The sequence below is a fragment of the Dunckerocampus dactyliophorus genome, chromosome 15, assembly GCF_027744805.1.
Source record: "Dunckerocampus dactyliophorus isolate RoL2022-P2 chromosome 15, RoL_Ddac_1.1, whole genome shotgun sequence".
NCBI lineage: Eukaryota > Metazoa > Chordata > Actinopteri > Syngnathiformes > Syngnathidae > Dunckerocampus > Dunckerocampus dactyliophorus.
In genome coordinates, this window is record NC_072833.1 from 4,988,083 (window position 1) to 5,003,069 (window position 14,987).

At 42.3% G+C, this 14,987-nt stretch overlaps 1 protein-coding gene across 3 annotated transcripts in view; it reads left to right on the forward strand.

Annotated features, from left to right (window-relative positions):
• il17rel (interleukin 17 receptor E-like) overlaps positions 1 to 14,987 on the forward strand; it is a 130,675-nt gene that overhangs the window by 89,966 nt on the left and 25,722 nt on the right. For all 3 annotated transcript variants that reach the window (XR_008573809.1, XR_008573810.1, XR_008573808.1), the window contains exon 20: positions 9,836 to 9,978. The gene's annotated coding sequence lies outside the window, so the exon portion shown is untranslated. The remainder of the gene's footprint in view (positions 1 to 9,835; positions 9,979 to 14,987) is intronic.

Here is a 14,987-nt window from a genome sequence, read left to right on the forward strand (position 1 = left end):
TATGTGTGTGTGCGCGTGTGTGTTTGTGTGAATCTGTCAATTTTGTGCCGACATTCACGTGTCTGAGTGGCCCGAGCGTGACCCGCAGGAGGTTTATTTCAGTGTGGTGTGTGTGTTTATGTGTGTGCTTATGGATTCTGGCCTTGTTGAGGAAGCCCGGTGACGCACAAGCCAAGTCATAAGACACAAGTGCAATGGCAGTAATAGGTGAAGTGTGTGTGTGTGTGTGGTGGGGGTGCAATGGGGGACAACAGGTGGTCGAGTGGAGGAGCAAAAGAAGCAGGGTTTGAAGGGACAATGGACTCACATAAAAAACATAAACAATTTGCTGTTTCGCAGATTTTTTTTAGTGCATTCGTTTTTTTTTACAGGGTATGAACGCTGTTACGGGCCCTTTAAGAAGAATTGCATATTGTTGAGTGTTGCAGTTCTGTGCTTCAGCACAGGCAGGAGTGTCTCTCTCTATTCTCTCTCTTCTGTCTGCACCGCCCATTGTCTTCTGCGTCCTGATTGGCTGTAGACCATTGCCAATCAATCTCCTTCGTGCTGTCTCTCGCTGTGGTCGTGGCTACCAAACTAGCTAACCGTATGAGCTGCTTGCTAACCGCCAATACTGTCAACAATAGAAGAAACAGAAAAAGCTAACCGTGTGAGGAAAATGCGACGACAGGAGCGATGTGTTTTAACGAGGATATACAAAAACGCTGAGGCACGGCCAGATGAGTGAAATACTTAATAATTTGTGGTGTCCGACCTAATAGGATTATCATTAAAATTCAAACGAAATTTGAAGTGTTTAAACAAGAGAGAAATGTAGGAAAATGTTAACGCTTGTCTGAGAATTTCACTTATTGCGGGTTATTTTGGGAACATATGTATCTCCCAGGATAAACGAGGGAACACTGTATAGCAATATAGCCAGGGCTATATAAAAAAATACAGAAAATGTAAAAAAAAATAAAACACCAACAATATGAAATATGAAAAGTAATATGAAAAGTATGTAATATGTAATATGAAAAAATATGAAAAGTAAATCTAAAATTAAAATATATATTTAAAAAAAAAAACGCATGACTGTTGACCTCAGCTACCTCAAGTATGTTGGTAGTCAGTGTGGAAATCTGATTTAAAAAAACATGGAAAACTGACTCAAAAAAAATCCAATGTGTGTGTGCGTGTATGTGCATGTGCATGTGCATGTGCTATATATACAATTAAATACAAATTAAACTTATTTCGAAATAATATATTCTTAAAAATGTATGACTGTTGTCTGCCTCAAACACATAAATAATCTAGAATGCTTCCTGAACGTTCTGTTGGTTATTATGACTAGTCTGACCTTTGCCCTCATTGAATATTACCACAGTGACAGCATGAACGCTGCAGCCGAATAATTTGTGGTGTCCGACCTAATAGGATTATCATTAAAATTCAAACAAAATTTGAAGTGTTTAAACAAGAGAGAAATGTAGGAAAATGTTAACGCTTGTCTGAGAATTTCACTTATTGCGGGCTATTTTGGGAACATATCTCCCAGGATAAACGAGGGAACACTGTATAGCAATATAGCCAGGGCCTCATGTGTCCTGGTAGCAGGGTACTTAGGGTTTACAAAGTTCAAATCAGGGGTGTCCAACGTTTTCCCATGGAGGGCCACAGGCAGGAAAGTTAAAGGATGCGGCTTTTGTGCATCAAAGATGCGAAGAGCAATCTGATGTAGATCACAGTATGCTGAGCTATTTGAAGAAAACACTGGCATCTCGGCTTGGTGACCACGCAAATGAGTGCAATATCTAACAACATATCTCATTAGAATATTTTTAGAATTTACAGAGGGCCAAAGAAAAAAAACAGCTGCAGGCGGAAAACGGCCAATGGTGGAAATAGTCAGGTTGAGAAGCAAGGCGGCTTTTTGTGTGCGTGCGTGCATGTGTGTGTGTGTGTGTGTGTGTGTGTGTTTAGCCAGTGTTTAGTGTTGAACAGTGTGTACCATGGATGCTAAAAAGAAGAGGACATGATAGGATGTGAAGTGAGAGGAAGCGGAGGAAGAGGCGGGCGGGAGGGATGGAGTCAGAGCTGACAGGGTAGCGTGACATTTTCCTGTGAGGACAAATTGTTCCCAAAATCAACAAAGAGAGGCGGAGTGACACTGCGGCTCCTGCTGCAGACATTTTTTAGCACCCCCTCCTCTCCCTTTTTTCCTGATTGGCTGCAAATGGCACCTAATAATCAAGGATTTCCTCATTTGGAAGCACACGTCATGTACTCAAATCCGTCATATGTGTTGGATTTGCACATGCTAGATTAAAATCGCCCCCCCCCCCCCCCCCCCCCCACCACCACCACCCCTCCCCGTCCCGCCCATGTCTCGGTTAATCTCCTATTTTCACTCACTGAGCCGTCGTCATGTGAAACTGTGGCGACACAGGCAGGCTGTTATCCAATTCCAAATGGTTTACTAACCTCGTTCCTCCACAACCACGCCGCACTGCTCATCCTCATCTCCGCTGCCTCCACTTCCTCAGAGGGTGTTTGAGGACACACACGCTCAGCCCCTCCCTTCCTTGCTTCCTCATCCTGCAGCTTCTCCTCTCCTCTCCTCTCCTCTCCTCTCCTCTCCTCACCTGTCTCCTTATTTCCCATCTTCCTTTCCTAGTGAGTGTTACACCCACACCAATGCGGCGAACCTCCCAAAAGGCAGAAAATAGAAGCTGGCACACACTCGTGAAAAAGAGTGACCCACTCTAAAGGCGGAGTAGCACCCGGCACACAAGAGGACATTCTGGCACGTGCAATCAAAGTGGAGGGGAGGGGGTAAATGGAGACGGCGTATATTTAGATGTGACCGTCGCTGTTGGCACCGGATGGAATTTGGCGTCCTCTCGACGGAATACGCCGCCAGCTGATGCACACAACAGAAGGGGGCGGAGCCAGGGGAGAACCCGCACAAGATCCTTTCATTTAAAACCACTTGAGTGGCCGTCGTGAACCGCCATCTTTGATTTACAGAGAGGACGATCCGTTAAAAGAAAAGAGAGAAGAAAAAAATAATACAAAATATTATATATTATGTAATATAATACAAATAAAATGTAATCAAAATAGAACTTTAAAAATATATATTTTAAAAACGCCTCCTGTCTTGAGTATCTTGGTAATAAATGAGGACACACTGAGAAAAAAGATATCTCGAAAAAAAAAATAATTCAATGTATATACACACACACAAAAAATAAAAAATATCTTAAAGAAAATATATACAAAATTAAATGAAAATATAACTCTTTTTATTTAATAAAATATTATAATTTATTCAAATGCATAACCACTCGTCTGCCATAAGCATCTAGGTGGGGACAATCTATTTCAAAAATAGATTTCAATCATTTGTATAATATTAAATAAAAATATATATATATTTGTAAATGTATTTAAATGTATGACTCTTGACCTTAACCTCCTTAAGGGTGGTCAAAAAAATACAGAAAATGTAAAAAAAAAATAAAACACCAACAATTTTATATGAAAAGTAAATCTAAAATTAAAATATATATTTAAAAAAAAACGCATGACTGTTGACCTCAGCTACCTCAAGTATGTTGGTAGTCAGTGTGGAAATCTGATTTAAAAAAACATGGAAAACTGACTCAAAAAAAATCCAATGTGTGCGTGCGTGCATGTGCATGTGCATGTGCATGTGCTATATATACAATTAAATACAAATTAAACTTATTTTGAAATAATATATTCTTAAAAATGTATGACTGTTGTCTGCCTCAAACACATGAAATAAATAATCTAGAATGCTTCCTGAACGTTCTGTTGGTTATTATGACTAGTCTGACCTTTGCCCTTATTGAATATTACCACAGTGACAGCATGAATGTTAAGACCTGATAGGTATGCAAACTACACCCCCAATAGGGAGCACGATCCAAAATCTTAAATTCCCCACACATTTAGAGATAATAAATCCATGTGGATTGATCTGCACCATTTTATGTTGAAAAACAGTTTGTAGGAATCCTGAAAACCAACAAAGAAGTTCAGTCCGGTTTTCTGCACAGTAGCGTTTGAATCAAATAGACTCGCATGCGGTCTTTATTTGCATTGATACTTCACTTGCTTTGTTTATTCCTGGCAAATGCCAAGAAATGTGGATTGTGTGTGAGAGTGCGTGTGCATGTGTGTGTTTGTGTGTGTCTTCCATAAAAGTATCAGCAATAAAAGTCAGACCAAAAAAACCCCACAAAAGTTGCGACAATGTGGTGAGTCAAGAATGCAGCTCACGCCGTGGTGTACAACCTGGAAGGTATACCAAACAATATCCCCCCGGAGGACCATTTATACACACAAACATGGCAGCGCGCTACCATTAAGGCGGCTATCATGATGGTGTGCACCAATTACTCAGCCTGGAGCGGCAAATACTATGTGGTCAGTGCTTCAGAGGAAATGCAACATGGCTCCCAACACTATTGATCAATATCTGACAGCCTGCCTCTACCATGTATGCGTGAGCGCATAACTTTCCATTTTCCATGCGCTAAGGCATGTTTTTCCAATATCTACTCGGAGAATATGCGGCACAAGTGATTCAATGAAGGAAATTGCTATCATTTATCTCAGAGGAAAACAGGAAAAGGCCTTCCACAGCTAGGCTAAACAATTTATATTAAAAATTCAAGCGCGCAATACACTTCATTGTGTGAATCCACAGCTGCAGACGTTGTGAAAGGTGATGAGCCCTCGCAGCAGATGACCCTTATTGGGGTCAAACAAGGATTAATACTGTACATGACCCTGTCATTCAGGTCTCTGCTATGAAACAGGTATTAGTCTGAGCTGTTGGCTTCAACTAAATAAACTGATTTAATGCTTCCCGCATCACTGCTTCTCACCTGCTTGCTAGCTTAAAGAGAGGGCTTCTATTAATAAGGCTAAAAACCAGCATAAAATGGATTATTCAAATCACTTAATGCAAAAAAAAAAAAAAGAACCCAGTGGAGCGGCAAGAGGCAAATTGAGTTTGCAAGGCAAAGTATCTTTCCTTGATTGTCCCTTCATTCATGTTTATGCATGCAATCAGTCAGTTATACTGTAGACTGCATGCAACGCGATAGGCGGCGTTCCGTGATGAGCGTCGTCGCCGCCGCCTCTAACGATGATTAAAACGGAGCTCGCAGCAGTGCGCTGGCGTGATTGACAGAACAGTGTCAGTCAGCGCGTGTGCATGCGTGGCTGCACGGGCAAAAAAAAAAGTGCGCATTCGCGCTGCAGAGGCGCTCGCTCGCTGCACTTGTGTGCGTTCACACAGACGCAGGATTAATGCTAATGCTAATGTATTGAGACACATAGCGTTTATATGTGAATGAACACACTGGTGTTTGCATTATGTTCAACCATGAATGGACAGACAGACTTGTATGTGCAGTATATGAGAATGGACAGACGGGTTGTTTGTGTTGCGTGTATGTGAGTGGACAAACCCGTGTTTGCATTACATGTGCATATGAATAAACACAATAACGATTGCATTATGTTTACATGACAACGTTTAAAGTAGCTCAACATAAATGGACAAAACGGCATTTGCACTTTATGTGTGTGTGAGTGGACAAGCTGGTGTATGCCTGATGTGAATGGACAGACATTATTTTTAATACATATGATTTATGTGCATAGACTGACTGCATGAATATGCAATTATACAGACGGTGTGTGCATTTTGTGCATATCTGTATGTGAATGGACAAATTGACTTTTACATTATTTGTATATGTGAATAGGGAGACAGAAATGTACCGGTTTGTATATATTTCAAAAAAAAAATCAGTATTATTACTATTATATGCAGAACAAAAATACCAAAAAAAGTAGTGTACGTTTTACAGAGAGCTGCTCTGTGAGGTCATAATCATAAAAGTAAATAGAAAATATCACTTATTTATGAAAATTACTGAGCTGAACTGGCAACCCCGCCCTTCCCTGAAGGTTAAAAAGCAAAAAAAAAAAACCCTTTTTCCTAACAGTGCAGTACAAATTTGTATTTACTTTAATACTGTGCAGTGTGGTAGTACTGCTCGTAAAGGGTTCACAGGGTTCTGATCCAGCAGACTATTTACTATCAGCCGCTGTTTATGTGTGTGTGTGTGTGTGTGTGTGGTTGTTGCGCATCCTGTCTGACAGCTTTGGCGGCTCGTCAAGTCCACTCCGCACAAACGTCAATCAAAGCCTGTCCTAGCCAATAAGCAATTAATCATTAGCATTCACAAGCAGCTGACGCGGGGAAGGAGGAGGGTGGAGGAAGGAGGAGGAGCGAGGAAAGGGGTAAGGAGTTCATATCTCCTAATCTGAACCCACCCTCTTACACACAAACACACACACGCGCACACACACACACACACAGTTCCCTGGTGAATTCCACAGTGGCGACTGTATAACAAGGGGATTATCTTCTTAATAAATCAGGGGATGAATTATGGAAATGAGAATGAGGGGCGTTAAAAACAGAAACAAGCATCTGTTGACCAATAAACTAAACAATTGTTCGTTTTCTGTTTTTTTTTAATTTACTCTCCACTTTCAATAATGGCGATTAGATGATGAGTATGCGATTGGAGTGATTAAGTGGCAGCAGCGAGAGGTGCGTAATTCCGACACGGAAGAGCGTTGGGGTTAAGCAAAGGTAAAACATTAATAGCACTGATGAATGTGGAGATTATAGCGTTGGAAAGCAATGCCCTAAAAAGAATGAATGGCTTAGAATGATCCAAATACTGTGGAGCCTCGCTTAGCGTCATGAACCGAAACGGACGCGAACCGAATTAATTTTTCCCATACAAAATCATGGTTTGATTTTAATTGAGCATGCATACACGTTACAATGGAATACATCACATAGTACAAGTCGCAGTTCCACATGTCCAAAAAGGAGTGGGAAGAAGCTAAGCTTATAGTTTTACATGCAGGAAAAAATCAAAATGCATACAAATCCATACAAATTGAATGAAAGGGATAAATGGACATTTGAGGTTACTTTTACCTTCATTGAAGACGTGATTGTTGACGGGACTGAGAGCAGGAAGTTGCTGGTGGTTGATCTCGCCGCCACATCGTGTCTTTGGGAAGAACAGTCATGTCTTCAGTGAAGGTAAAAAGTAACCTTAAATGTTCATACTGTATATTCCTTTCAATCGTTGTTGTATGCATGGACAACTATCACTGGAAAACTATAAAAGCGTGTTTTGCCTTAGCATTTTTGAGAGTCAACCGCTGACGATGTCATAGACGGGCTACTTAGCTTTCAGTTCCGTTTGCCATTTTGTCTAGCTAGCTAATAGGATGCTAACAAACAAAGAAGGACGTTTTGTGGCTAAAAACTAAATTAAGAACACGGTTGGATTCACACAGCTTTTTAGCAACAAGACAGGACGCGCGCCATATCGCACACTAACCGGAGAATGCACCCAAACCGAGGCGAAATAGCGGCGTAAATTTTCGACGTTAACCGAGAAACACGGCAACCAGGGCGGTCGCTAACCGAGGTGCCACTGTACTGAAATGAGCGTGCGACTGTGGACTGCGGACTATAGCCTAATGCAGCATGGCATACTGTATGTTCAGCATAAACAAAGCATACAAATATGCAGTTTGTCTCCAAGCAATTCCAGAAAAGCCAACAGACTTAGTAATAGGAACTCCTGCGTGGGCGTGCGTGTATGCATTTTACCAACTTCAGTCACTCTCCCCAATCTGGCTTTACAGCCTCTTATTGCTTCCTTTATTCTATCGTTGCGGCGTCACGCTGATAGCGGCCACGCCAATACCAACTTGTCCTTCTCTTCTTGGAGGACACCTCCTGACTGGCTGAGGAGGAGCGCTGATTTGTTCTTGCGTTGTGCTGATTTTCTGCCGTTGCCCTAAGGTGCCACGGGGTTGACCTCTGACCCTGGCAGATAATGTCACAGATCTAATTCGATGCGTCTGTTAGGTAATCCAAGTGGGGATTTGATGTGACGGGAGAGGATAATGATTTGCTGCTGTGTCAAGTGACAGTTTAGGAGCGGTATACAGTAAGTGGAAGGTTTGCTTACATACATACATACATACATACATGCATACATAGATGGATAGACTGATGTATTATGTTGGGGTGTCCTGACACGATACCGATATAGCAGCCTTGAGTACCGATATCCATTCAATATCAACACAAATCATCCATACTTTTAGTTACTTATTTTTGTAGTGTGGAATGTTAGAAAAGCCTTGATCAAGTGATATCACTCAAACAAAGGACAATAGTCAGCAACGGTCGGTATTGAAACCCGATATCACTCACCACTGACAAGGGCTGCTCATCGGGCACAATCAACGCTACATGTTAGCACGTTAGCACACTCTGTTGTTGATCACGTGGGCTCCATCCTGGCACTGCTGGGTAGAAGTGGTGGGCGGAGTCTGGAATGGACTGCTTGCATTGGAGTGCTTATTCCGAGATACCTGTTTTTTTTTTTTGCTGATATTGGACTGATATCCAATATCAGTATTGGATTGGGACAGCCCTAGTATTATGTATATTTGTTAATGGGCAGACATGTTTCATGTGTAATGTATGCTTTTTGCTGAGGTCATGTACCAGGGCCACCAGCAAATGATCAAAAAACACAAGCAATTGATACGCCCATAAAAATGTCTATTTAAGACCCCCCCCCCTCCCCAAACCCCTCCCGTTGCTGACATTCTCCTCCGATCTTGGATCAAAATATGCAATAAAAATGTCTGTTGTAATTATTACATTAGATTCAGCTCCAGAACCCTCCTCGTCTCTCTTCAATTGCCATTGTTCACTCGCGACGCAATCCAGGTTTAAGCCCCAAATATGCCTCGCGCACGTATTGGACACATTTAAAGCATAAAATGTATAGGTAGCCATCACTAATGAATGATAATGTAAGATGATCCATGAACAGATGGAATCGGCATCACGGTGTCACATCACACGATTATGTTGCATTCAAGGACCGTCGAACAAAGTGCGAAATCTCAACGCGTGACAAAAAAACATTACCATCGAAACATAAAGACAAACGCACACGCGGTAGATGCATGTTGTACATTTGTTACATTTGTTACATTACCAACTTTTCTGTGTGGAAAAAAAAACAATTTGTTTTGAAGGGGGGGAAAAAACAAAAATCCCCCAAAATATTTTTTTGACCAAAAATCTTTAAATTTGCAGGGCTGTGAATGCTGAATCACAAATATGCATATGTACTGCATATGAATGGGCAAACTGCTGTTTGCATTGTGTGTGTATGAGAACAGACAGATGTTATCCACATTAGAATGGACAGTTTGCAAATGGCAACAATAAAAATATTGCTATATTGCTAACAAGGTCTCTGTGACAGTATACCAATCAAAAATGAGCATTGTTGTCTTTTGCAAGGCTGGAATTTGTATTGGATGTCATTAGATGGTGCAGGTGCAGCCAACAACAAGTTACATAAGCCACACACACACCCACACACATGCCAAACACACATGATTAAGCAAGTGAACCCGGCGACTGTGCCACATCTCTTGGACGTGATAACTTGTGATAGGCGACCTGTAACGATGGCTGCGGCGCTTCCTCCTTCCACACCCCCACCAATGCCTCTCAGCTCTAAGGGCCAGGTGTGTGTGCGTGTGTGAGGAAAGTGAAAGTAGAATGTTAAAATGAAGTCTCATGACACTTTATGTCACTTTGACCGAAGATGCGGATGATGATAAAATACTGTCGCTATCTGCAATCTTAATATCAGCATGTTTGTGTTTGCAGACGCTCATGCACAAGACGGCGGCATGCGAAGAATGAAGCTCGTCTCTTGTTGATATGACTGCGATGATGCCACCAGATAAAGGGAGGCGGGGGACAAACCCGCAGAGAGTCTGAAGGAGCACAACAAAATGGCCAACGAGAAGGTGATATTTAATGCTGTTCCATGCTATGATCCTTTAGCAGTTTAGCTACCAGTGCTACCAAGGTCAATCAGCAATTCATTTAACTTATCAGAGTGTCGGGAAGATAAGCCATAAACGACTCAAAAAGCTGAAAAGCTGTGGTTTGGGGGCGACGTGAAGGCTGCCATCTGAGTCACGCTACTGTCTTTACCCGAGCTGTGACGCATCTGCCGCAGCTTTAACCTTCAGACGTGTGCGTTTACACTCCTATCTGCAGACACACAGTCTCAACCTGAAGACACACGTTGTCGACTATCGCATGACAAATATTTCTTGGCTATGCCGCACATTCATGCATCCATACCGCAATATTAAAACTGCATCAGCATCATTTATTCTACGCATGTTGTTTTAACTTGCAATCAGTATGTAATAATTATCAATCATGTTTGGACAAGGACATTATATGTGCATGTGAATGGACAAACTAGAGTTTGCATTATGTGTGGATGTGAATGGACAATCTAGTGTTTGCATTATGTGTGGATGTGAATGGACAAACTAGTGTTTGCATTATGTGTGGATGTGAATGGACAAACTAGTGTTTGCATTATGTGTGGATGTGAATGGACTGACGGGTGTTTGCATTTAAAGTATACGCGTATAGTTGCGCTTTATATTGGTTGTATATACAAATGGACGTCCTGATGTTCACATTGAATGTATGCTACACGCGACTGGCAGACGATCGTGCGCCTCCGTTGGATAGGTTCCAAAAATAGACCGCAATAAGTGAAATCCGCAAAGTAGCCAACTTCATTTTTTTACAATGATTATATATGTTTTAAGTCTGTAAAACCCCTCACCGTACTCTTTATACGCTTTTCTCACACAGGCAATAACATTCTCTCCCATTTCTCTCTTGTTTAAACACTCTCAAAAATGTTCAAACCTTCGTTTGAATTTTAATGATCTCCTCATTAGGGTCGCACGAGGGAACACTGTATACGGTAAATTACGAGCATGAGTGGATTTCTTTGGAGTTTATTGGTTTTTAGAATTGCATGGAGGGACAGATTATGCGCTCTTGTGGGCTGTATATGGCCCCTGGGCCACAGTTTGTCCAACACTGCCCTACAACAAGCAAAACAAACACAGTTGACATCCACAATCAGCTAAAATGTGTTTTGTTTGTGAATATTTTTTGTTAGAGAGAAGGAACTCCCAATTCTGAGCGCAGGTTTCTTAGTCAAATGACTTCAGTTCCACGTTCCTGAATGTAGCAGCAAAGTGCATATGAAGCACGCTACGTGGGATTTTCCATGTTAAATTTACATTGCTACCAGTCTGGATTTTACCATTTATTTTGCCTTTGGAGGATGGGAAGTAGGCACTAACAAAAAACACTGATAGAACACAACATCCTTGGTGCACACATGGCTGATTAAAGTTCCCCTTAAATTAACATTCAAAGGCAGCAGTGGCATAAATAAATTGGCAGCCGCCTCTGTCTGTTTGCCACTTTTTCCTTCGTCTTCTTCACCCCTCTAGCATTTTTTCCTCTTTCTCCCTCCAGCAAAGGGGGACATCTGCTTATTCCTGATAAATGCCTGGCATTTGGCGCCATGAGACAAGGGGCTAGATAGGGGAGGAGGGAGGCGTAGGTTAGACGGGCCCGCGGAGGCGCATCGATCAAGACGGCGGGAGGAGTGAAGAAGCAGGATTAAAAGACTTTTTTGGCAGTGGTCATGCAGAGGCAGAGCAGAGAGGGAGGGTGGAAAAGATGATTCCTGACCTACATTCCAAGATGCTCAGACATAATAGGCAGGGCCTTACCCCCCACGTGAACCTGCTCCACCCCCCCAAACTCAGTCAAAACAATAACACAGAGAGGGGGGCCCAGTTTATGGATGGTTCCAAGCCAGCAAGCACGTCAGCCCCTCCACAGGCCTCTCTGTCACTAACTCTCAACATCTGGATCCTGCTCTGGCCCAGAAAACTCTGAAGGGAAAGAAATCTTGCTGGCTCAACTTACTGTATAAGCAACGACTCCAACGATGTTACTGCTTGGATGAACTCATGTGAAGTCCCCACATTTCTTCTCTGCTCTTCTGGAAGAAAAAAAATGGACAAACTTGCTGTTTGTTTTATGTGTGGATGCGAACGGACGGACAGACGCTTGCGTTGCGCATGCGAGAATGGACAGACATGTTTCAGGCATATACATATATGAATGGACAAACTGGGGTCTGTATTGTGTGGGTATTTGAATGGACAGACAGACTTTTGCACCATGCATGCGAGAATGGTCAGAGAGTAGTTTGCATTATGCGTATGTGAATGGACAGACTGGTTTTCATGACACGTGTATGTGAATTGATAGGCTGGCATTTGCATTACGTGTCCATGCGAGTCGACGAAATGATGACTGCATTATGTGTGCATGTGAATGGACGCATGTTTAACGTATGTCTGTATATGAATGGACAGACTGGGGTTTGTTTTATGTGGCTATTTGAGTGGACAGACGGACTTTTGCATCACGCATATGAGAATGGACAGACAGTTGTTGGCATGATGTGTATGTGGATTCGTAGGTGTACCAACACTTGCATGGTGTACGATGTATGAGAATGGAAAGACAAAGTCAACACAAGGTCAAGGACCCAAGTAGTGTTCGTATCAGGCATGTTCAACATATGACAAGTGATTTTAAAAGGAACCTTCTGTGTCAGAGGGAGGGCCGTATTGATTTTGATTTTGACTAAACAAGATGGCAAAGCGGGGATGGGGTCAGAGGTCAAGCCGGGACATGCCCCTGTGCTGAGGCGCCATTTTGGGGGGAATATTTGTCTATGTCACAGCTATTGATTCTGAAACCCCCCCCCCAGCAAAATGGAGCCTAAGGTCAAATCTTTAGTCTATTGAATAAAACAGCTGGTTTTGAATAGTTTGGGACTCTGAGGTCAAAGTTCACACGGTTAGTCACTTGATTCCTCCGCAGTGCTTTGCTTTCTTCGAAACTGCTAGGGAGTTGTGTCCTGTATTGAATGAAAAACACATCACTGTCCTTACACGAGCTCAGTTATTCCTCTTTAAAATAAGAGCTCCTATCTGCTGTCTGACTCTGACTCTGAGACTTTAATTACGACACCTCAGCGGGAGTGCTGCACTTAGCTAATATTCACTTGAAGCGCTCCTGTCTGTGATCCCGTGTAGATCACTATGGACTAAGCCTCTCTCTGGGCCCTCAGTGCTGAAATCAAAGTGTTATGCAAGCGCAGCTATTTTGCTCCACAGACTATTTACTCACCCACTCACCACCACTATGCAGCAACAACTAGTGCTGCCACCCACTTCCTTAACTGTAAGCAAAAGTAGACAACCACATAATAAACACCGGACTACAATGTGAGAATGTCTGCTCCTCCCCCTTTAGCTTTATTTTTTTATAAATATCACACAATCGTCTACAACACTCAACAAGGCCTCTTTAAAAATGGACTGTGTTTGTATGTTACTTAAAATAAGCAATCTGCCAGCATATAGTGTGGATATGTGAATGGGCCGATGTGTTTGCATGAGTGTGTGCGAATGGACAGACTGGAGTTTGTATTGTATGGTATGTACTTTATTTATCCCACAGCGGGGAAATTTACTTGTTACAGCAGCAAGCAAGCAAGACAAGTAAAGAGAACAGTAAAGTAAAGTAAAGTAAAGCATCGTGACTACAACATGGTTCAGGTGGTGCAGGTTTGCATCATGTGTGTGCGAATGGACAGGCTGGGGTTTGCATTGTGCATATGCGAATGTACAGACTGGGGTTTGCATCATGTGTGTGCGAATGGACAGGCTGGGGTTTGCATTGTGCATATGCGAATGGAAAGACTGGGGTTTGCATCATGCATATGCGAATGGACAGACAGCTGATAGATGCAGACAGATAGATGGCATTATGCTTGAATTTCACTTGAAGTGTTTCAATGCTTTTCTATGATTCATAAAATTATTTAATTATATAACTTCAAAAATGTCTATAAAAATACGTATAATAACATTTTGGTAAAGAAGGTTTGGCACATTTATTTGTGATATTTGAAATAATACATAAGTGCAATTTAAAGCACTTTTTAAGCACATTTTTAAGCATTTCGTGGTATTGTTTTGTGACGGATGAGGGACTTTAAGCACAAATATTCAGCAAAATGTAATCAAATGGTGGCGTTATAGCTGCTCAGAATGCAAATGTAGCATTGTGCCAACATGCAAGCTTAAGTATTGAGGATTGTACCACGCCGTTGGCTACTGGCTAGCTCGCCACGGGGCTGATCAGAGGGAGAGAGAGCAGCGCTGAGGTCAGTGGGTTGGTTTGGGTTGAACATAATTTGGTCTAGTGAGTCAGTGACTGGGAGTTAGCAAGTGCAAGCGTGGGAGGATTGTGGGTTTCGGTGCTCCCAGTTAGCGACGCGAGCGAGAGACAGTGACCAGCCATTGGAGCTGCAATGTGCAATCATTCCAAATAGATGCATCCATAATAAGCACTTATGCAAAGGGATCGTTTGCACGTAAATACAACCGTTGGACAATATGAGGTGCTGTTTTTGACTTGGGGTTGCACGAGCAAGAAGCAAATGGCAAAGTGAGTCTTAATACGGACCTCCAAATGAATGCATGCTCTAAGCTTGTCGTAGTGCAAGGCGGCCATGATACAGTCAGAAAGACAAACAACATGTCAAATAAAATCCACTCTGCAGCTTCTCACGCTTTCCCCTGCAGAACACTGGCAGTATTTCACGTCCAGCGGCTGCCACGGAGCTCTAAAAGTCATTATGCAACAGGGAGAGCGAATCTGGCACATGACAGTCACAATATATATATAAAAAAAGAAAGATCACAAGGACAGAGGAGATGAGAGCCAGACTCGTTCGTACAATAAAACTGAGAATAACCCCGAATAGACGCCAAAGATCCTCCACAATCACCCACTCTAAATCTGGCAGATTGGCGCCGAATATAACCCAGCAACTAAA